The sequence below is a fragment of the Mustela nivalis genome (genome assembly GCF_964662115.1).
Source record: "Mustela nivalis genome assembly, chromosome: 12".
In the NCBI taxonomy this organism is placed as follows: Eukaryota; Metazoa; Chordata; class Mammalia; order Carnivora; family Mustelidae; genus Mustela; species Mustela nivalis.
Window position 1 is genome coordinate 88,780,247 of NC_139031.1, and position 23,637 is coordinate 88,803,883.

Consider the following 23,637-nt stretch of genomic DNA (forward strand, 5'->3'; position numbering starts at 1 on the left):
ATGAATTTGGTCATTGGACAAGCTAGGAATCTGGGAAATAGCAAAAATTAAAAACTGGGTAATTTTAAAGATTTAACTAGCTGTATATATAAACCTATTCATGAGTCAGGCATCATCCTATCCAGGAAGTAGATAGGAGCTTTAAAGGCCAATAGGAAAGAGGTTTTTCAAGATAGGGAGTGAAAAAGAAATTATCAGCAAGGAAACTATTGGCTGAGGCAAGGTCATCCTCCTGTGGGGAATGGAGGACAATCTAATTCCTAGTGCTGACCAGGAAGTTCCCATGTCCACTCACTATACGCTGCACTTCTGGGTGTTGACTCTGCAGCTGGGTAGTCTGAAGACTTTAATGACTTGTGGTCTTAAGCTAACTGAGTACATTTTGAGCCTGTGGTTTTCCTTTTTAACAACTCTGCCTTTTGATCAGACTCTCAGCTGAACTGAGAGATGGGTTCTAAATTGAAGGCATTAACACCACTCTCAGCAACTGCTCTGACATTCTCACAGTAATTGTTGTTCCTCTGGGTGATATTAACAGGTCTTAACCTTTTTACTTAACCCTTGTGATAGTCACTTCAGCTTTACAATTTTTGAGTTGGTCATTTTCTTCATTCGTTGTAATGTTCTAGTCTTTGGTAATTTGCTTGGAGATTACTGGCTTTGAATTTGCATGAAAGCTTTTGAGAGGGCATAACACACCAGGCAGATTATTATGATGCCTCTAAACAGGATAATTCCTCATGTTTGCCATAGTCCCCAATTCTCAAAGCAATTAAAATCAAATATGTAAGAAAGACCCTATTAAAGGAGTAACTCGGTTAAGCCACATGGCTTGCACCATGACATGCTGTTATTGGGTTTTAATTTTCCCAATAGTGTTCAACTTGGTATAGAACATGGTGTTGCCTACAGCAAAGATCCAGTCTTGCTCAGCCGAATCATAATAAAGGGCTATTTTATTTTCAAGAACTGCTTTGGCCAGTGTCAAAGGGATTTCTTTGTTTCTTGTTTTGGGGGGAGGTTACCTGTTGCTTTAGGAGTGCTTCAGCAACAACTTCAAGAATGAAGAGAAAGGTCTTGATCATACTTCTTTATAATTATCCCTCACCAAGGAAGTAGGGCCAGCCAAAGGAGTGAGTCCTGGTGGCTTCTTCATAATTCTTAACTAACTCCCAATAGAATTCTATGGTAATCAACCAATGAGATGTCTTATTGACCTTGAGAGGAATTAGGAAAGGGGTTATAGTTTCTGCTAGGTAGCTCTAATTCCAGAGATTAGGCCCCTTCTCATTGACCTGGGAGATATAGGCCATTGACAGAGTAAAGAAAAAGAAAAGAGGGAGAAAGGATTTCATATATAGTTAAAGTATGAAGCTCTGAATCCCTGTCTAGATGAAAGCATTCTATTTGGATGTCAGCTACTTCTCTTTCCCTCAATATGATTCAGAAACACCAGTATCTGGGCAGGACTACGTATCAGGTGGAGATTTCTGTAGCTGTGGAATGCATACAAGGTTCAACTATTAGTTTTATAGCAGGAACACTTGGTAATGTTCCTCTTCTACTGGAAATGTCCAGGGCTATCTTCCTCCAATGTTGGGTCTTACATACCTAATCACAGGGCTGCATCCTGTGACTGAGAGGACCCTTTAATTGTGCTTTGAGAAGGTTTCTGTAACCTGATGATGACAGGCTTGAGCATGAGACACTGAAGACTTTTCCCTCTCCCTCTGCCCCACAACTCATGGTCTACACCAAAGACTAAAAATTATGCACACATTAGTGTATGGCCAGTTAGAGATGTTACTGACCTCTGGCCAAAGAAGACTCTCATGCAACACCAATTCTCCTGGACACTTCCTGAGGGTTCCACCTGGGGAACTCTGTCTGAACGTTTAGGGGCTTGGTTGTGTGCCAGGTCAGTTGGCTTCTGGGCAAATATACTAGCTCAAGAGAGCTGAAAAAAAAAAAAAAAAAAAAAAAACAGGCTACCTCGACTTAACACTAGCATAACACTCTGCCAGCCCAAGCTGGCCTGCCCTGTAAAGCAAAATCAATTACAGTAGGAGTTTGAACAAATAGAGAGTGGAGCATAGAGCCAAGAACTCACCCACAGCCATTGGGTCAGGTGAGAAAGTTCGTGAATTCAAAGGACTAACGGTCACCACCTCTGTGTTTTCCTTTGTTTCTGAATGTCCCTGGGAGTCCATTTCAGATTCTGTCACAGCCATCAAACCTGTTAAAGAACAAAAGTTGGAACTAAGTAAATGTTAAAATCTAATAGCGTTATTAATCAATGTATTAATGAATCACTCAGCATCCCATCTAGGAAGTAGAGAGGAACTCAAAAGGGTTAGAGGAAAAGAAACCTTTTTAACAACAGACATGGAGCAGAAAAAGAAAATTCTTAGCAAAGAATCCATTGTTTTAGGCAAGGTCACCTTCCCAAAGGGAAAGAGGAAATCCATCAGGAATTTTTCTGGGGCTGATCAGGAAATGCCCATGTTGACTCGGTAAATGTTACTCATCTGGAGGGTTGATACTGTACTTGGGTTAGGTATTAAGTCTTTGTTTAGTGACTTGGAGCCTTAAACTGAGTTTGACCATTCTAGGCATGTGGGTTCTTTTTTGTTCCCCCAATGTTCCAAGAAGACAAAGATTTACTTCAGAAATCAAAACTTGTATATAGAAAGCTCTTCACAGTTCTTGTTAAGTGTTTATTTCCCACTGCTTAAAAATTGCTTGTGAATTACAGACAACAGTATAAACTGGCTACTTCTTACGAGCCTTCTGTAACCTTGGTCTGTGATGTTTATTCCAAGATGGGACTGAATCTACTGAGTTTCTGGATCACCGTGGGCTAGGACACTTTCAGTTGGCTGCCCACAATGTCTAAATTGGTGTCTACACCAATGGGGCTCCATTGGGACACCATGCCTGAATGATACTGCATCATAAGGAGCCCTGAGTGATTAGGAAAAGTCTATTTGCATTATGGTAATGATCCTCATTGGGATAGTAGTTCATCTTGCATCCCTTCCAGCCTGGCATTCACTAGGACTGCAATAATGTTTGCTGAGCAGCTTTACTAATGGAAAGAAATATATTCATTGTATAGAATGAAAGAAACATTATACATGTGAGCCTCACCCAATCTTTACTAATGATACTTCACCCTTTTCTGGTATATAAAATTCAAATCTAAAAAACACAAGATCATACTAAAGCCTCAGTAGCCAAATTACTATTTCAAGTTGAGCTGTGATTCAGCTCGATCAATTGAACAGCATTTTGTGCCCGCTAACTCATTGTTAACGTGTCATGCTTTGAGTAGAGCAAGTTTAAAGTAGGAAGGACTGTGATGCTGAGAAGAATATTCTTGAAAATACATAATTTTTCTTTTTTCCTCATCAAGTAAAGTCATGAAAAGGGGACCTTCTGGTTATTTCATTTTAAAAAGGTGGGGGGGGGCACTCTGGGAAGATGGCAGAGAAGAAAGAGACCCTGTTTCTTCCTGTCCCCTAAAGTGAGCTAAATATCTACTAGAATACTCTGAACACCATGAAATTGCCCTGAGATGTAAGACGATACACTTCTGGATTTCTATGGGGGCAGAAGATCATCAGTGGAGGGATAAAGCAGAGTGGGAGTATTCGGATTGATATCACAGGATTACAAAAGGGGAGGGAGCCACCAGAAGCAACACATTGGGAAGTAATAAAACAATATGAAAGTGTCCTGTGCTCACAAACCAGCATTAACCTGGAGTCTGATTAAGACCACACAAAAAGAACAAAGGGTCTTGAAGAACAATTGGTAGAATTGGGTGGACACAGGCATGGACCTAAGCCCATGGTTCAAGGGTGGTCACAGCTTGCACCTGCCCAAGCCTGAGAGATCCCAACAGGGGCTCCTGTCAGTGGTCCCTGAGACTGAAGCTTTCCAATGCTTGACCACCAATGGGGCTAAGAACACCGCAGCCCACACTGAGAGAGCCTCATACAAGCTCCTGCCTGAGGTCCCTGGGCCCACAGCCTTCCATGACCTGCACTACCACTGGGTCTGAGTGCACCCAGGATGGGCAGGGACTCCAGACAGTTGGCAACAGCAGTCACCAGAATCAGGATTAGCTGGACCAATATTGCTCACCATTTTAGGGCACGGAGGTGCAGAGACAAGTGTGGGCCTCAGGATAACCACCGAGGTGGTAGGTGGGAGCAGACAATGCCTGTGGCAGTTTACAGTGTTCAATGGACTTTGCAGAGGGGAAGTCTGAGTATTCTGAACAATCCAGAGGGGAATAGACTGAGACTTCTCTTTGGGTGTGGACAGTTTACTTTGCACTAACCCTCCAAAAAGCCACAAAAAGCACTGAAAGAACAAAAGCCTCCAGAGAGGAAAAAGCCTGAAAAGCCTTTTTCCACAGAGTCCAGCCCCTTCATAGGTGGCAGGGCAACTCAGCCCAGGCAAGACTGACTGAAGAACAATGCACAGGCCCTGCCCCCAGAAGACAAACTGAAAAGAACAAGAGGACAATAACCTCAGGATCTCCATAAAATTGTAAAACCCCAACAATAGGGGGAAAACAATATTTTAAGCCCCATTACTCCCCACAAAACAGTATATTTCATAAACACATCTTTTAAACTAATTTGTTCTCATTTTTATTGTTATTTTTTTAACTTACTTAGCACTACAACTAGATGTTTATTACAACACATTACATAACTTTTTAAATTGAACTTTTTTCATACATGAACCTGTGTTTCTTTTTTTTAATACATCGATATATAGATATATAGATATAAATAAGATATAAGCTTCAAGTTAGTCTCCCCCCCCCTATTTAATACTACCCCTATATATAAACCAGTTTTAATTTCCCTGTATCTCTGGAACATTCAGTCCTTTAACAAACATAACAAGATACACTCTGGATGAACTGAAATAACCTTCCTTGCCCACATCAAAAGTTTATAAACACCTTTCCATCTTATTCTGTCAGTGTTAATGTGTATTTGTTGCTGTTTATGTACTATATAAATCTTATTCTTGGAGCTCATTTTGGCTTTTTTTTTTCCTTTCTTCTACTTTTCCTGGTCTTCTTGTTGGTTTTTGGTTTATGTACCTTATAAATCTTACTTTGGGGGCTCATTTTGGCCATTTTTTTCCCACTTTTTTTCTCCTTTTCTCTCTCTTTTTTTTCTTTCTTCTTTCTTTTTGGTGGGGAATTCCAATTGCTCCAAAACTGTCCAAGGTGCACCTTGACTGGTTTGTGCTTGATATATCTAGTATACATCCCCTCAACCATCTGTCACAAAAATGACTAGGACAAACACCCAAGAGAGGAGAAATTCAGAGACTGTGACCTCTGCCACAAAACTATTGGATATGGACATAAACAATATGTTGGAAATAAAACTCAGGGTAAAAATTATCCAGACAATGGCGAGATTGGGGAAGACCATTAGTGCAAAATAGAAACTCTAAGGACAGAAGTAAGAGTTGATCCAGCAGAACTTAAAAATGCTATCAATGAGATCCAATCTAATCTCAATACTCTAACAGCTAGGGTAAATGAGACAGAAGATCAATTTAATGATCTGGAAGACAAGCTGATAGAAAAGAAGTATCAGGAGGAGACCTAGAACAAACACCTTAAAAGCCATGAAAAGAGAATTAGAAAATAAATGATGCCGAAAACATTCCAATGTCAGCATTACTGGGATCTCTGAGGGGATGGAGAGAGAGAGAGGATTAGAAGATATAGTTGAAAAAACACTGGATGAACATTTCCCTAATCTGGGGAATGGAACAAGTGTTCATGTTCTAGAGGCAGAAAGGACACCCCCAAAAATCAATGCATCTAGAATAATCTCCAGACAATTAATTGTGAAAATCACGAGTCATAAAATCAGAGAGAATGTGTTAAGGACAGTTAGGGGAAGAGATTCCTTATGTACAGAGGAAGGACTATCAGAATAACATCAGACCTTTCCACAGAAACCTGGGAGGCTAAGAAGGGCTAGCAAGACACATTCAGGGCACTAAATGAGAAGAACATGCAGCCAAGAATACTTTAGCCAGCAAGGCTGACATTCAGAATGGATAGAGAGATAAAGAGCTTCCATGACCGGCAGATTTAAAAGAATATGTGACCATAAAGCTAGAACTACATGAAATATTAAGGAGGGCTCTATAAAAGAACTCAAGAGTAACATAGAACAGAAATTTACAGAGACAATCTATAGAAACAAGGACTTCATAGGCAACATCATGACAATAAAAACTTACCTCTCGATAATCATTCTCAATGTGAATGGCCTAAATGCACCCATAAAATGGCACAGGGTTGCAGACTGGATAAAATGACAAGACCCACCCATATGCTGTCTATAAGAGACATATTTAGAACCTAAGGATAAACCCAGATTGAAAGTGACAGGCCTCAAAAGAAAACTAGGGTAGTGATTCCTTTTTCAAATGAATTAGATTTTAAGCTAAAGACTGTATTCAGAGATACAAAAGGACACTACATTGTTCTTAAAGGGTCTGTCCATCAATAAGATCTAATAATTGTTACGTATTTATGCCCCTAGCATTGGAGCACTCAACTACATAATCCAGCTGTTAATCAAAATAAAGAGTCATATTGATATGAATGCATTAATTGTAGGGGATCTTAACACACCACTACCAGCAACAGAGAGCATCTAAGCAGAAAATCAACAAAGAAAAAATATCTTTGAATGATACATTAGATCAGATGGACCTCATAGATATATACAAAACATTCCACCCTAAAACAATAGAATACTCATTCTTCATGAGCACACGTGGTACTTTCTCAAGTATAGACCACATACTGGGTTGCATATCAGTGCTGAACCACTACCAAAAGACCAAGATCATTCTCTGCATGTTCTTAGTACACAATGCTTTGACATTGGAGCTCAACCACAAGAAAGTTTCAAGGAATTCAAAGACTTGGAAGCTGAAGACCAACCTGCTCAAAAATGTTTGGATCAACCAGAAAATCAAAAAAGAACTTAAAGAATTCAAGGAAACCAATGATAATGAAGACTCATCCATCCAAAACCTACAGGATATGGCAAAGGCGGTCCTAAGGGATAAGAAAATATATAGTCAACCAAGCCTCAGTCAAAAAAAATTCAAAATTCCCAAAAACACAAACTCTCCTTACACCTTAAAGAATGGGGAATTAAAAACCAATTAAGCCAAACCACACACAAGAACTAAAATAATTAAGATTAGAGTAGAGATTAATGAGTTAGAATCTAGACATACAGTAGAACACATCAACAAAATAGAAGCTGGTTCTTTGAAACAATTAATAAGGTCGATAAACGACTGGCCAGACTGTTCCAAAAGAAAAGAGAGAGGACCCAAATGAACAAAGTCATAACTGAAATGGGAGAGATCATGACTAACACCAAGGAAATAGAAATAATCATCAGAAATTGTTATCAACAACTGTATGCCAGTAAGTTAAGCAACATAGAAGTGCATGCATTCCTACAAATTCCAAGACTGAAACAGGAAGAAAATGACAACCTCAATAGATCAATGTCTCCTAATGAGAATGAAGCAGTGATTACAACCCTCACAATAAACAAGAGTTCAGACCTGACAGGTTCCCTGGGGACGTCTATCAAACATTGAAGGAAGAAATAATACCTATTCTCCTGACATTTTTTCAAGAAATAGAAACAGAAAGAAAACTGCCAGACTCTTTTTATGAAGGCAGCATTACCCTAATCCCCCAAACAGGTAAAGCCCCCATCAAAAAAGGAGAATTTTACACCAATATCCCTGATGAATATGGATGCCAAGATTCTCAACAAGATCCTGGCAAATAGGATCCAACAATACATTAAAGAGATTATCCCCCATGACCAGATGGGATTTACTCCTGGGATGCAAGCTTGGTTCAACATTTGCAAATCAATCAATGTGATAGAACAAATCAATAAGAGAAGAGAGAAGAAATACATGGTCTTCTCAATTGATGCAGAAAAAGCATTTGACAAAATATAGCATCCTTCTGTGATTAAAACTCTTCAGAGTATAGGAATAGAGGGAACATTCCTCAACTTCATAAAATCTGTCTATGAAAAACCCACAGTGAATATCATTCTCCTATGGAAAACCTGGGAGCCTTCTCACTGAGATCAGAAAGATGACAAGGATGCCCACTCTTGCCACTGTTGTTCAAAATCATAGTAGTAATCCTAGCAACAGCAATCACACAACAAAAAGAAATAAAATGTATTCGAATTGATGAAGAAGTCAAACACTCTTCACAGATGACATGATATTTTATATGGGAAACCCAAAAGACTCCACACCGAAAATATTAGAACTCATACAGCAATTCAATAATTGGGGACGGCAGGATACAAAATCAATGAAAAGAAATCAGTTGCTGTCTTATACACTAACAACGAAAATATAGAAAGGGAAATTAGGGAGTCGATTCCATTACTACAGCACCAAGAACCTCAAGATACCTGGGAACAAACCTAACCAAAGAGGTGAAGGATCTATATTGGAGGAACTAGAGAACACTCATGAAAAAAACTGAAGAAGACACAAAAAGATGGGAAAACCTTCCATGCTCCTGTATTGGAAGAATAAACATTGTTAAAATGTCTTTACTGCCCAGAGCAATCTGTACTTTCAATGCCATCCTGATCAAAAATCCACAGGCATTTTTCAAAGTGCTGGCACAAACAGTGTTAAAATTTGTTTGGAATGAGAAAAGACCCCGTATTGTCAAGGAAATGTTGAAAAGGAAAAACTAATCTTGGGGCTTCATGTTGCCTGATTCCAAGCTATATTACAAAGCTATGATCACTAAGACAGCATGTTATTGGCACAAAAAAGACACATAGATCAATGGAACAGAATAGACAGTCTTGATATGGATTCTCAACTCATGGTCAACTAATCTTCAATAAAGCAGGAAAAAAAATACAGGAGAAAAAAGACAGTCTCTTCAATAAATGGTGGTGGGGAAATAGGACAGCTGCGTATAGAAGAATGAAACTCGACCATTCTTTTATACCAAGCAAAAAGATAAACTCGAAATGGATGAAAGACCTCAATGTGAACCAGGAATCCATCAAAATCCTGGAGGGCATAGGCAATAACCTCTTCAACATCCACCACAGCAACTTCTTTCAAGACATGTCTCCAAAGGCAAAGGAAACAAAAGTGAAAATGAACTTTTGAACTACATCATGGTAAAAACCTACTGCACAACAAAGGAAACAGTCAACAAAACTATGAGGAAACCCACGGAATGGGGCAAATGACGCTGGAGACAAAGGGCTGATATCTAAAATTTATAAAGAACCTCTCAAACTCAGCACCCAAAAAACAGATAATCAGGTCAAAAAATGTCCAAAAGACATGAACAGACAGTTCTCCAAAGAGGACATACAAATGGCTAACAGACACATGGAAAAATGCTCATCATCATTAGCCATCAGGGAAACTCAAATCAAAACCACACTGAGATACTATCTTATACCAGTTAGGATGGCCAACGTTTTTAGGACAGGAAACAACAAGTGTTGGAGAACATGTAGAGAAAAGGGAACACTCAAACAGTGCTTTGGGGAATTCAAGTTAGTGCAGCCACTTTGGAAAACAGTGTGGTGATTACTCAAGAAATTAAAAATAGAGCTACCATATGATCCTGCAATTGCAATTGCACTATTGAGTAAATACTGGGTATTTATCCTAAAGATACACAAGGATCTGTAATGAAAAGGAAGGCCATATGTAGCCCATGCAGCAGTGGCCACAATTGCCAAACTGTGGAAAGAGCAAATAGGCCCTTCAACAGATGAATGGATAAAGAAGATATGGTCCATATATTGAACTGTAATATTACCCAGTCATCAAAAAGGATGAATACCCAACTTTTGTATCAACATGGACAGGACTTGAGGAGATAATGCTGAGTGAAATAAACCAAGCCGAGAAAGTCAATGATCATATGGTTTAATTTACTTGTGGAGAATAAGGAATAACAGGGAGAATATTAGGAGAAGGAAAGGAAATGACAATTGGGGTAAATTGGAGGGGGAGATGAATCATGAGAGACTGTGGATGCTTAGAAAGAAACTGAGGGTTTTGGAGGGGAGTGGGTGATGGGTCAGCTGGTGATGGGTATTAAGAAGGGCATGTATTGAATGGAGCAGTGAGTGTGGTGCATAAACAATGAATCTTGGAACACTGAAAAAATAAAATTATATTAAAAATAAGGTGAGGATATTGCTCTGAAAAAAATTTTAAAGTTTTTTTAAAATTTATTTAAAAGAGAGAGGCAGTTGTTTAAACAACAGAGTCACCCAGGCATCCCTCTCTGAACATTTCTTATGTGCAAGGTTGCTAGGTGCTTTCACATGTATTGTTTCATTTAATCTATACAATAAGTAGAAACTATATCACTGTGATAATAATATTTTGGATGATGAATCTGATGTGAAAAAGGCTAAGTGAGTTTCTTTTTCTTTTTTTCTCTGTATGTTCCATAGGCCATATTATTTTTTTTTTTTTTTAAGATTCATTATTTATTTTGAGAAAGAGAGAACACGGGGAGAAAAGGCAGACAGAAAGAAACTCAAGCAGACTCTGGGCTGAGAATGGAGCCCAACAGCGGTCTTGATCTCAAGAGCATGAGATCATAACCTGAGCTGAATAAATGAGGAGTCAGATGCTCAACTGACTGGTATCCAGGTGCCTTCAAAGCCCATGCTATTTGAATTCTATTGGGAAATAGCAGGACATTTATACCATCATTAAAGAAAACAACATTAGAGAAAATATTATATATATTTGTTTTTATTAATACTTGACAGAAAAGAGGCACTTAGGTGGCTCTGCGGGTTAAAGTCTCTGCCTTAGGCTCAGGTCGTGATCTCAGGGTCCTGGGATTGAGCCCTGCATAGGACTCTCTGCTCAGCAGGGAGCCTGCTTCTCTTCCTCTCTCTCTGCCTGCCTCTCTACCTACTTGTGATCTCTGTCTGTCAAATAAATAAATAAAATCTTAAAAAAAAAATACTTGATAGAAAAGGGAGGGTTTTCCCTTTGAAACAAAGTGTTCTGTGTAGTTGTGCTCATTGTTATGTGCACATACCTTTGTTTATTGAAGGAAAAAGAATTTCTTGATCAACTTTTCTTCGGTTATTTTCATGGTTGACGATACATTTGTGTTCTTTATCCATTGACACTCCAGTCACGGTCAGCCAGCTGAATTTCATGTATGTGTCCTTGGTCTTCATGGTGTCTCCCTGCTGAGATTTCAGGATTGTTTTGTCATCCTTTTCTTGCCAATCTACCTTGATAACATCAGGAAAAAAATCCTCAAGAAGACAAAGATATGTTCCAGCCTTATGGACTTTTACTTCAGCAACTGAAGGAAGAAAAACTGTGGGCTTGGGAGAAATATCTTCATCAGGACTTTTATCTGTTGAAGAAAATGGAATAACAATTAGAACATAACTAGAGAAACACAAACATTGTGTGCTTTGGAAACAACCAGCACATAGTAAAGGGGAGGAAAGTCGCTACAGAATTAATGCTTATTGTAGGTTTTCATCTGCAGAGGGTTGTGAGGTGATTATTTTCTTAGTTTCCACAGGAAAAGAGGTTCTAGAGGTTATGAAACATGACAAAGTCACAGACATTAAGGGAAAGAGCCAAGATCAAAACGCAGAATATTTTAAACAATCCACAGTCACTTGTCTGAATGGAAATCTATCAAGTTACCCTTTTAGTTACAAATATGGGTTCCAAGCCCATTTCTGAATACTAGGATACTTCTCCTTGATTTCTGATTTTATAGAACATTTTGTTCTCATATCTGAACCACTGTGGGATTTTGAGTAGGACAATGTTGAATGCTGCACCTCCAAATAATTTACAATGCATGAAATTTAGAAACAAAATGGCCATATATCCAAAACTTCTATTTAAAAAAAAATTATTGATTATTTTCAGAAATGATCTTAGAGTAACCTCATCAATTAATGTAATGGTCATAATTTTGTTTTCCTTCAGGAAATGTTCACTTAAAGCTAATTTTATATTGGAATTTAATTTGAAGTTGAAGCATTACTGAGAAAACACCACATTTTGACTCTTCCCATTTCCCTACAAATCTGAATCTGCCCTCTAAGACTGCTGAACTTGTAGTACCCCTCAATTGTCTTTCATTTCACCTGCTGAATAAAGTCACATATAATGATATAATGTTAACAGCTCTGGTAGAGTTTCTTATAAATATAAATTATATAATGAAACTTCATGGTTCTCAAGGGCATATCATTTGAACACTGGGATATTCTTTGGTTATACATTTATTATTAATTAATGATTCAAATTATAAATAGTAGTACTCTTCCCAATTTGAGTTCAAACTGAAATACAAATGCTTTATTAATTTTTTCTTTCCAGTAGTTTGGAGTTTGAATAATTATTTCATGGCCATTTCCTATGAAAAGACTAGGATTTCTCCTTTGAGAAGAAAGGAAAAAAAATTCTTTAGAATTTTTGCCTGTTGGGGCACCTGGGTGGCTCAGTGGTTTAAGCCTCTGCCTTCAGCTCAGGTCATGGTCTCAGGGTCTTGGGATCGAGCCCTGCATCGGGCTCTCCACTTGGGCGGGGAGCCTGCTTCCCCCTCTCTCTCTGCCTGCCTCTCTGCCTACTTGTGATCTCTCTCTCTCTCTCTTTCTTAAAAAGAAAAAAGAAAGAAAGAAAAAGAATTTTTGCCTGTGCACCAGAGCTCCCGATTTTTTTTCTTCTTTTTGTTTTAAGTTTTTTTTTTTTAATTTATTTTCAGCATAACAGTATCATTATTTTTGCACCACACCCAGTGCTCCATGCAATCTGTGCCCTCCATAATACCCACCACCTGGAACCCCAAGCTCCCACCGCCCCACCACTTCAAACCCCTCAGATTGTCTTTCAGAGTCCATAGTCTCTCATGGTTCATGATTCTTATACTAAATGAATAAACAAACAATGATGAGTTTTTTAATTCATGCTGTAAATAGGTATTAGATCATAATGCATTATAGTCCAAATAGTATTTTGTTTATTATAATAGAAAGACACTGTATTTTTCCTCAACCATATATTTTAGATTTTAATTTAAAAAGCATATTACATAAAGCAAGATTTATTTTTCAAAGTAGTTGGTATTCTCATAATTTTTGCCCCTACTCAATACATTAAAGAATCTAATTTTCATCTTATGAAGTTTGGTTTCGGTTAGGAATACTTCTGATTCATCATAGTAAAGAACTTGATAGTCCAGTTATGGGCTTGGGAAAATCTGGATGGTAAGTCATTCTGCCTACATCCAGTCACTTTTCTTTATCTAGCATCCTGGGGATTCATTCTTTTCAGGATAAAAGGTATCTTGTACTTCCATAACTTTTTCAATGTGATAGTTAACTGAACATTAAGTAATATTCTTCATTTTTTATGGATTGTGCCAACATTTTATGGAATTTCTATTACGTATTTTTTCAACATTCCTCTTTTTAGGATTTTATTTATTTATTTTAGAGAGAGAGAGGAGTGGTAGGGGAGAGAGCAGGAATCCTGAGCAGGCTCCACACTCAGCCTGGAGTCCAACATAGAGCTCAGGGTTCAATTCAACTACCGTGAGATCATGACTAGTTGCTTTATAAACGAGCCACACAGGTGCCCCTCCTTATTCTTAATTAAATTTATTAAGAGTGTTTTATATGGCCACAATCATTTCATTTATTTACAAAATAGAAAGCGGTTCATAAAAATAAATGATTTTGTCTAATGCATTTATATTATTCATAATCAGAAATATTTTCAGGTAAATTGCCTGAGTTTATATATTTGATGAATATAAAGCTGTATGAATTATATATAAATTAGCCAAATGCAATGGCATTTTCAATTAAGTATGGTACTTTGAATCTGCATATTAATACTAATTCAAAATTCCTCTATTTTATTCTTCTCATTTTATTAAAAAATACTTAAAGCTATTTCTTATGTAAATATGACTTTCAAATTGATCACATTTCTAAGTATATTTAAAAGTAGTAAAACAAAGTAGTAACTGTATTTCTAAATATATTCTTAAGTATTTTCTAAATAAAATTTTAAATTTTAGTTGTTTTTCTGCTCAATACCAGTATGAAACCCATGTTTGTGTTTGACATGATATCATAAGATAAAGGATTAAAATTTATGTAGCTACAACTACTTAAAAATTTTTTTAAAAAAGCAAATTCAAATTTCATTTTTATGCCAAGTGAGGGAAAAGTCCCTAAGCAAATACCTCTAAATTCAGGTTTTTTGTGTATCAGTGGACAGTAAGGATACTTTCCTCTAGAGTGGTTAGAAGTAGAGCCAAATGCTCTGGAGAATTTCTGCTCTGTCAGTATGATTGGTTACAAACCACTCTCCGTACTGGATACAATTCTCCATACCAGATGCAATTCTCCCTCTAGGTTTGCAATGAGGCAACATGTATGCAACACCTGTTAAGTGTTATGTGCCAAGTACCTTATTTATAGTCTCTCATTTAATTTCCATATGCCCCATGCTCATACATTCTGTTATCCCATCTTTTGGATTAGGAAGCTGAGACCAGAAAATAATCACCCAAGTTCACAAAAGCAACAAGTGGTGGAATTGGAGCTCAGGTCAGTCTGAGTCCAACATCCAGACTCTCTGACAACGCCCTTTCACCATCAGAATAGACAATGTGTCAACTCACACAAGTTATTATCTGATCAACTTTGTTCTTGAATCAAATTCTTTCAAGACAATTACGCATGTTCTGCAGGAGCACTTCATGCAAATCCACTTGGACACAAGGTCAGATGCTTTAACAGTGTTTGCACAAAGTAGTCTATGCCGACCTTTACCAGAAGGATTGATACAAAAATCTCTCCTAAGATTTCCACATCTATACATGCTGCAAAAATGAGACATTATATTTATAATTAACATTACCATAATTATTAACAATTTCTTTGTGATTATTGTTACTCCAACATGACACTTTATTCTCATGGGACCAAACTTTCCCTTACTAATGGGAATGCAGTATTTGGGGATAACAATTGGACCTATGTCATGTTAGATTGCTAGACTGTCACCTGCCTGACCAGGTCTGCTGAAGGTCACCATCTGTGAATGACATTAAGTGTCATGATGCCCATAGTAAATATGCAGTGGAAGCATGAAATGCATTTGTTAAAGATCATTTCTTCCATTTCGTAAAATGTGTGTGGAAGGTAATGCCCAGTCTTTCACTTTGCATTCCTCCTAAAAGACTCGTGCATTGAAGTCTTTTTTTCTCATTTTGTGGTGGGGAAAACAACATGTTTGAAAATTTGGTGTGTTTCATTTTTTTCAGTTAATAAAAAGTATGTGTTCTAATACATGTTTCTCCTACCGTTGAACATAAAATTGTACCCTACGCTTTGTACTAGATAATCACTGGCCTTTTTTCTTCTACTTCTTTTAATGCTTTTGATCTTCTATTTTTATTCATTGCCGAACTATACTTGCATATTTTGTTTTAGGCCTTCTCAAATAGATTTTGTAAATAGGCAGTATAAATAAATGAGAAATAGTTTGTATATAGAGCTTGTTTCTGTTTCTGCCTGGAACTTGATAGTTTAGTGAGGTCTACCTTGAAGTTGACATGAAAAAGGGGAGACACTAAATCAAAATCTAATCATGTACTGTATGCTGACTAACATAATAATTTAAAAAAAGAATAATGGGAGAAGATGTTTGCAAATCCCACTCTGTGATATAAGTATAAAACATTCAGAATTCAAACACACCGAAATGCCAGAGCATAAGAAGCAGCTTTTATCCGCAAATTTAAACCTCATAAAACAGAGGTTGCCTTATGTTTCAGTTTGGGGAACTTCTCATTTTAAAAAATGGTCTTCTAATACTCTACTTTGATTAAACAATGTACTTGGACATGATATCAACCTAAAAAAAAAAAAAAAAAACCCTCAAAACTAGTTTAGAGGTAGTACCAGTAAAAAAAAAAAAAAAAAAATTAAGAAGTTTCATAGGGATTTGGTAAATATTACCTGGGACTAAGTATACCTGGGACTCTATATTATATACTTACATTGTACATATACATAATGACAGAATAAATGAAAAAACGCTTTTATTTTCTAAGTGGATAAATGTCTCTTTCAATTAAATATCCAATGCTCTCATCATAAAGGTATCCCCAAACTTACATTCCGACCCTAAGATGACTCAGAAATTTTTTCTAATGTATACATTTTAGATGCATGTGAAGAATCTGAACACAATTTTTATAGAAAGTTAAGGCAAAAAAAGCAGTATTCTCAGGTGATATTTGTAATAATACAGTTTTAATTTATAGGCATAATCCAATGAAGATATAAACTATTAACAGTTAATAGTTGATGGATGCTTGGGTGGCTCTGTCTGTTAAGTGTCATGACCAAGGTCATGACCCCAGAGTCCTGGGATAGAACACCCTTCCTTGGGATCCCTGATCATTTGTAGTCTGCTTCTCCTTCTCTGTCTTCTCGCTCCCCAGCTCCTGTGTGCTCTCTCTTTCACTGTGTCTCTCTCTCATGTTGCATGCTCTCTCTCTCAAATGAATAAAAAATACATTTTATGAAAAAATGATTTTTATGTATCTTAGTATAATTTTATATATTCAGTTATAAAACCTCTTTCTTGTTTACATCCAGACGTTTCCACTGGAAACGGAGAGATCAGCTTAGGTTGAGGCTAACAATATATGAGGTATTGCTTACTACATTCTGCTTATTTTTAGAAACATGCAACGAGTCTTAGAAATTGAAAGTATTCTGCAAATACTGTCCAATTGTTCCAAAGTGTCCTGTGGACTTGATCAAAATTAATACATTTTTCTATACTCCTGATTTAAGAAGAACTCCACTGGGTGATAACTGGAATTTGTAGGACTGACTTTTGTAATGACGGATCATGTCCCAACTTATGCAATAGATATTTTCATATTTAATTTCATTTAGTTCCACAACATCTACTTGAGATGGTGGCTACACTGACAGAATGGATGGAAATTGCAAATGTTAACAGAATATCTGTCATTATAAATCTTTAACATTTTATTTTTTCCTCTTTTCTAATTTTTCCCTAATGGGCATATATTTTTATAACTTTATAACTTTAAGAAAGTGATAATCAATAAATCTAAATTTATTTGCTGAAGAATGATTATATAGATAGTGATAGATCCTGACTCAGTCCACATTTTTCTCTGCACCACAATCTCCCCAGAAAACATTTTTTTGGATCTTCTGAATTACCTCTGTGTCACCACTATTTAATTAGATTATAAAGTTTATATTGCAGTCAACTGGGAAAAAAACAGGACTAGAATGTTTCTTTTCAATTTGTGAATTCAAATGTGCCTATGCGGACAACACAAAAAAATGCCAGAATATATCATTCCTTTCATTTTTCCAAAGTTTCACTAGCCCTATGAAAATTCTTTGAAAACACTTAATCAACTAGATCCTGTAGGGTAGAAACATCCGTGTGAGAGGTTCTCCCTCATCCAGGCAAAATTTTACCTCTAAGTCTAATAAAGGATGAAAAAATTTACTAGGCTGAATTTGGAAAAACCAAACCTAGCTTATGACATTGTTGGATATGTTTGTGCAGTTAAATATGTCAATACCTGATATGAATTGCCTTCAGACAGAAATGCAAGTTTATCAATTTTTGTTCATTCCTTTCCTTTGGTTATTTTTCGAATCTAATAAATAAGGTATACAAAATTCTTTACAAATCTCTCAACACAGAAATCCCTAAAGGATTAACGGCTCTACCCCTTAGGAACTCCATATGCTCTAGCTAGTTAGCTCCTTGTTAATCCTCCAAGCTAGATCATGCACATCTACCCCCAAGACTGGGACAGTCAACAACCTCTCCTAGTAACCCACTGCTATTTATGATCAAACTCGGACCAATCCTAGAACTCTGAGCAAGCACCAGCTCCTAGCCTGCTGCTCCCTACCTCCCACCCACATCACCTATGTCCTCTCTCTACCTTATAGGGAAGAATTTAAAAATATCTTACCTGTAACCCTGAGCAATGTGCCAGGACCAAACACTTTTTTGTACCACGAACCACGCCAGCCCAGGTACACTGTCTGAAAAGCTTTTACAGAAAACTTCCTGTGTGACTCCTTTCAAATGTGCCTGTATTCTTTCAATATTCATATATATATATATATATATATATATATATATATATATATATCAACACTGCTAACATTAAATAAAGATGAATCTCAAGCAAACTCACATTACATATGAACTTAGTCAAGAATGGATGACCTGACCCCTCTTCTGCCTGGACAGCTTGCGTTGTCTTTTCCATCTCAATCACAGACATTGGAGAGTCTGATTTTACCTTTAGTCACCATGTTCCAGAAACTTCTAAATATTTTTTCTTAAATCGTTTTCATGTATCATATCAGTTCTTTTCCTAGAGTGTAATTTATAGTTACTATTTCTGTGATTTTAACAAGAATAAAGATAGAAATAATATTAAGAAATAAATATTTAAAAATTAAATAATTTTTAAGTTAATATTTAAAAATTTAATATATGAATATTTTATATATATATATATAATCTCTACACGCTGAGGAGTGGTTATATGGCTTGATTGTAAATTAAATTCTTTCCAGAATTTAGCCTTTGCTGATATAAGAACAGATGAATTATTAAAGAGTGAGAAATATTAACCCATTTACTGGCGAAAAACTGTTCTTTGAGCTTCAGATTGCCCTAACAAGTTGAAAGATATTGATTTAAAACCCTGAGCTGCTCATCAGAAGATCTTAATTCGGTTTGGTCTTTTTGTTGCTTTCCCAGCAGGAGTACAAAGGTAGTCTGAGTTCTGCAGCTGAGTCCTGAATACAGTACAACTGCTCCTGTTCTTCTACCAGCTTCCATAGTCCAAGCAGATTTGATGCACATGCAGAAAGATTGAAAGGAATAGTGTCAAAAGAACTTGTCCCTTTATAAAAAATACCCTAAGCGTCACATTGTGAGAATTTAATAAATGCATATTCAACATGACTTACTTGATGTCTTGGGAGGAAGAAAAGCAATTTTAGTGCCATGATTAGAAACAGAAGCATTGTTTTCTGCATGAAGAGTCATACAAATTTTGAGCTATCACTATTACACATTCAACTGCATAGTCTATTTAAAAGGTCAGACTACAAAAGACTATATATTCAGAATACATTTATGGCTTAAAGTTTCTCATAGCTTATAATTGTTAGACCATGCAGTAAGGAACAAACAAGTATCTATTGGGTCCCAAACTTTGCCATAGTAACTATTCATGTAAATGTAGGGAAATAACTGACTCTCTAAGCCTCAGTTTCCCATCAGTGAAATTGGAATAAGAAGATCCCCTGTATAATTCTCTTAAGGATTGAGACAAGACACAGAAACAAGGCAGTATGGTGTCTGACTCTCACTAAATATTAGTTAATAGTATTATTGTCTTTAATTGAATGGTTTGGGGCACCATAATCAAATATTCCACTAAAAAAATGTAGATTTAATAAGCAATATGTATTTATTATATAAATTAAGAAAGCAAAGGAGTTCCTGAATGTGACATTTTATGTGTCTGGCAATCACAGGCCAAAATACATGGGGCTCCATTAAGTTGTAATCTAGAATACTTATCCACTAGCTACAAGCTTTTTGAGTTTTGTGACCATGTCTTGGGCACCCTTTAACCTCTAGTGTCAAGCATAGAAAATGTCTTTAAGAAATGAACAACCAAGGATGTAAAACCATGCTGACAGCTTCTTTCCATGGACTCTGAAGATGAAATGTTTTTCTGAGCTCACAAATTCCATTAAACTAGACCATGTCTAGGCAATTTTACAAAAGACACCAGAGCACAGATTTTGACTAAATTCAGCCTACCTACTAAGAAACTAGAGTAATAACATTATGTTGATTTATTGATGATCTATAATTATACACTGGAAGAGTTAAATTTATTGCTCTGCTCTTTAAGATGAGATCAAAACCAATCATATAGGTTGTAGATTATTAGAGAAAGGAACACTATTCATTAAGTAGGAGCACTCTTAAGACTATAGATACTTCATCCAAGAGTGTCTCACTTAAAAGGCCACCTACATGAAAAACATCTTGAACAAATAGCTTACACAAATATGTCACAGGTATGGTCTCAGAATCATTTTAATTTCTAGCCTGCATCTATAGTTTTGTGTGTATATTTTCTACAAGTAGAACTTCAATATGCTTGCAAGCAAGAAAGTAAATAAGCCATTCACAAAGTAGTTTTATTTCCATATACTGCAACGTTTTGTCACGGTATATGGAAACATTTTTTAGCTGCAAAATTGCTGTCTAAGTGCTAAGTTGATTCTACATGTTTTTTCTAAAAAGCATCTATCAGCTTTTCATTCATAGTACCTAAAAATAACAAAGTTACTTACGAGGAGAAGTTTTTGTAAGCTTAGTTCCTTCTACAAATATCTTGATCCAGCCTGGTTAATGGTTACCACACTGGTTAGAGTTTCTACAGAAATGTAAGCCTTCCCCTGAGGTTCATGTCAGGGTCAGAAGGTAGAAACCTTGTACTGACAGTTTGGTCTTTTGAGGCCATTAAAAGTTCTTGAATATAGGCTTCATGGCATCTGATATTTTATAAGTTTTCCTCAGACTCAGACTAGTTAATCTAAATGTCTGCTTTGATGGAGGCAACAATCATGGAAAGTGCTCAAAGAAAATAGAGATGAAGAAAGCAAATAAAAAGGAAGAGAGAGGGAGGGAGGGAAAGAAGGGGAGGGAGTAAGGGAGGGAAAGAGAAAGAAAGTGAAATAAAAAAGAAAGAAAGAAAAAGAAAATAAAGATCAGGACCAAGTGGTCAACCAATGACTTTTCTAAATTACCAGAAACAGTGTTCAGAGAATTAAGAGGTTTTGATTTCCAGGTGTTCCAGTGTGTGAAACTGCTCAGAGATGCCTCAACGGAAATCTCTTCTGTTCTCACAAACACCAGCCTATTGTGTCAGCAGTTTACGGCTATATTTCTGAGGGGGACAGACTTCACTAACTGAAAAAGCTAACATGTCAACCGAAATATACTTGAGAAATGTGGACGATGGTCTCCATTTTTTAGTAAGTCACTTTTACCATTCAGCAACACAAAGCTTTACCAGGGAAAGCAAAAGGCGAAAATACTTTCTGTGATGATAATATTTTCCTGGAATAAAGGGGAAAAATTGTAGAATTTTATCTCCCATAGAAAAACAGATTCTTTATTAAAACTGAAATTGGAAAACAAACCCTCTCTTATATTGAAAGAAGAAGCATCTTGGAAGCCATTCTGTGGCTTTGTGATCTTTGGAAATATACCTGGACCTTGCCTCTGTGGATAACTAGCTTTGGACAAGGCATTTGCCCTTCCTGGTTTCCCACATCCCATCCTCTGTGTGAGCATTAAGCTGCGTATGTGCAAAAGGCCCCTTTTTTCCCCAAAAGCTTATGAAGCTGTGATTAAGAGCCAGAAAGGGTCTGCTGTGGCTGCTCAAGTGAGAAAGGAGTTGAGGGTTAGTAATAGAGAAGGTTTCCTTACAGATCCCTTCTGACTCTGTGACATTGCAAGACCTCAGTGTGCACAATACCTCGGGGTGGGGGGGACTTCCTGAGACTTAATGACCTTAAGGGTTCTCAAGGAAAAGACTCTTATCTGAACCCAAGCAGGAAATGGGCTTGTGTCATTCATCCTCCTGGAAGAGTTATCCAGGATTAATTTCAGCAGTTCTCCTTTTTGTTGGTACCACTGCTGAATGGGCTCTCCAAGGACCTGCATCATATGTGCATGCTTCTGTCTGCTGTTCTGGCAAAGGGGACTTGATCCTGAGAAATTCTCATTTTGTGATCTTCATTTGAAAAGCAAAAAAGAGAAATCAGAGGCAATTGCATAAATTAACAATGGACATGAAAACGGTGAACCAAAGAGACAGGAGTGTAGTCAACCTACAAATCAAGCTGGAGACACATGTCCATTCATGGGGTTGGCGTTGCCCTGGAGTAGTCAGAATTTTCTCCAGGATGGGCATACATCAGGACTGTGGAGGTGGTAGCAAACTTGTCCTTCAGAGGCCAATGAAACCAATGAATGTTTTAAAACCAATGAAAGACCTTCACGGTAACATATGACTCAGTGGCATTTTACTATGTTCTTGGCATAGAAAACTCTCAGATCCCAGATGACTGCACCAAAACACCCCTGTTACAATAACTCAATGTTATCTTCCTTTTGGGGACAACACTTTCACTTTTTTTCCTTTAGGTTTTACTTCAAACCCACCTATCCTTGAACTCTTTTTCTCTCTGAGTTATGGCCTTCTCACCATATTTGGTAAGAGTATGGAGAAGTATAAGGCTATCAGAAAAACAGAAGAAAAGACCTATTACTGTATATAATAACAATGACATAATAATCCCACAATGTTATGCAGGACTTTATGCATTTTATATATTTTATAAAATGAAGTTTATACACAACTTTATACATTTTATAGATCAGTAGTCTGAAGAAAATTCACAAATTTGGAAGAATTTGAACAATTATTATAGTTACTACTTAGGTGTTATGATATGACAACACTGTTGTGAATAAGAAAAATTGTGGAGGAAAAAAATCCTTTGTTTTACTACCCTGGACTCTCTTCCTGTTCACAATTCTTGGCTTTCCAAAAGAAAGCAAACTTTACTGTTGTTTGGAGGTCAATGTAAGTTGTGACATTTAAAGAGTCCCTGAGTTTCTGTGTTAGCTGAGCTGGGTCAGTGAAGCAGTTCAGTTGTAATGGGAAAGGACCCTGTGATGTGTTGACCCTGTGCTAGACCTGTCCTGTATGTCACGTTCTTTAGTCCCTGACAACCCCAGGAGAAAGACTGAGTAACATTCCTGGATTGTGGCAGTTCAGTGGCTGAGCAAGAATTCAAACAAGTTCTCTGGCACTCGAAAGGCTTTGTAATCTCCATCATTCATTCATTCATTTATTCATTCATTATATAACATTGTACCCACTGGGATGGCTCCTTCCTGGGAAACTTCTTGTAGATGGAGAAACAGAAAAAATTCACATGTCCAAAAGCCACCTAGTCCCCACAGAAGTAAGGATAAAAATAAAGTGACTTTGGGTCACTCAGGCTTAAGTAGTCAGGAGTAGGCTGGATTTGAAGTTTGTTGTTGTTATGTTATAAGGGTTTGAATTTGTTCTTATCAGAGTCCAGACATCTAGAAGTCCTCTAGTTGTATTTTGTCTTTGTCTCTTCACCTGTCTTTGTCCTCTCCTTGTTCTGCTCCCCAGAAAGAGTCTGTTTCTCGAAGCTCTCTGAGCTCTGTCCCACTGAGACTTTTGCCCAAGGTTTGCTAACGTGGTGGTGAAAGGTCAGGGAAGCAGACATTCTCTGATATTTTTACTAAGTCCCAATTTTAAGCAGATACGGTGAAACTGGGTCTTAAAGACAT

At 37.0% G+C, this 23,637-nt stretch overlaps 2 gene segments (V, D, J or C); both read right to left on the minus strand.

Moving 5' to 3' along the window:
- LOC309844790 (T-cell receptor gamma chain C region 5/10-13-like) overlaps positions 1-23,637 on the minus strand; it is a 102,211-nt gene that overhangs the window by 4,891 nt on the left and 73,683 nt on the right.
- The window catches only part of LOC309844794 (putative non-functional T cell receptor gamma variable 10), a 31,409-nt gene continuing 19,045 nt past the window's right edge, over positions 11,274-23,637 (minus strand). The window contains exons 3-4 of the V gene segment in view: positions 18,170-18,238; positions 11,274-11,500 (exon numbers count right to left, since the gene is read on the minus strand).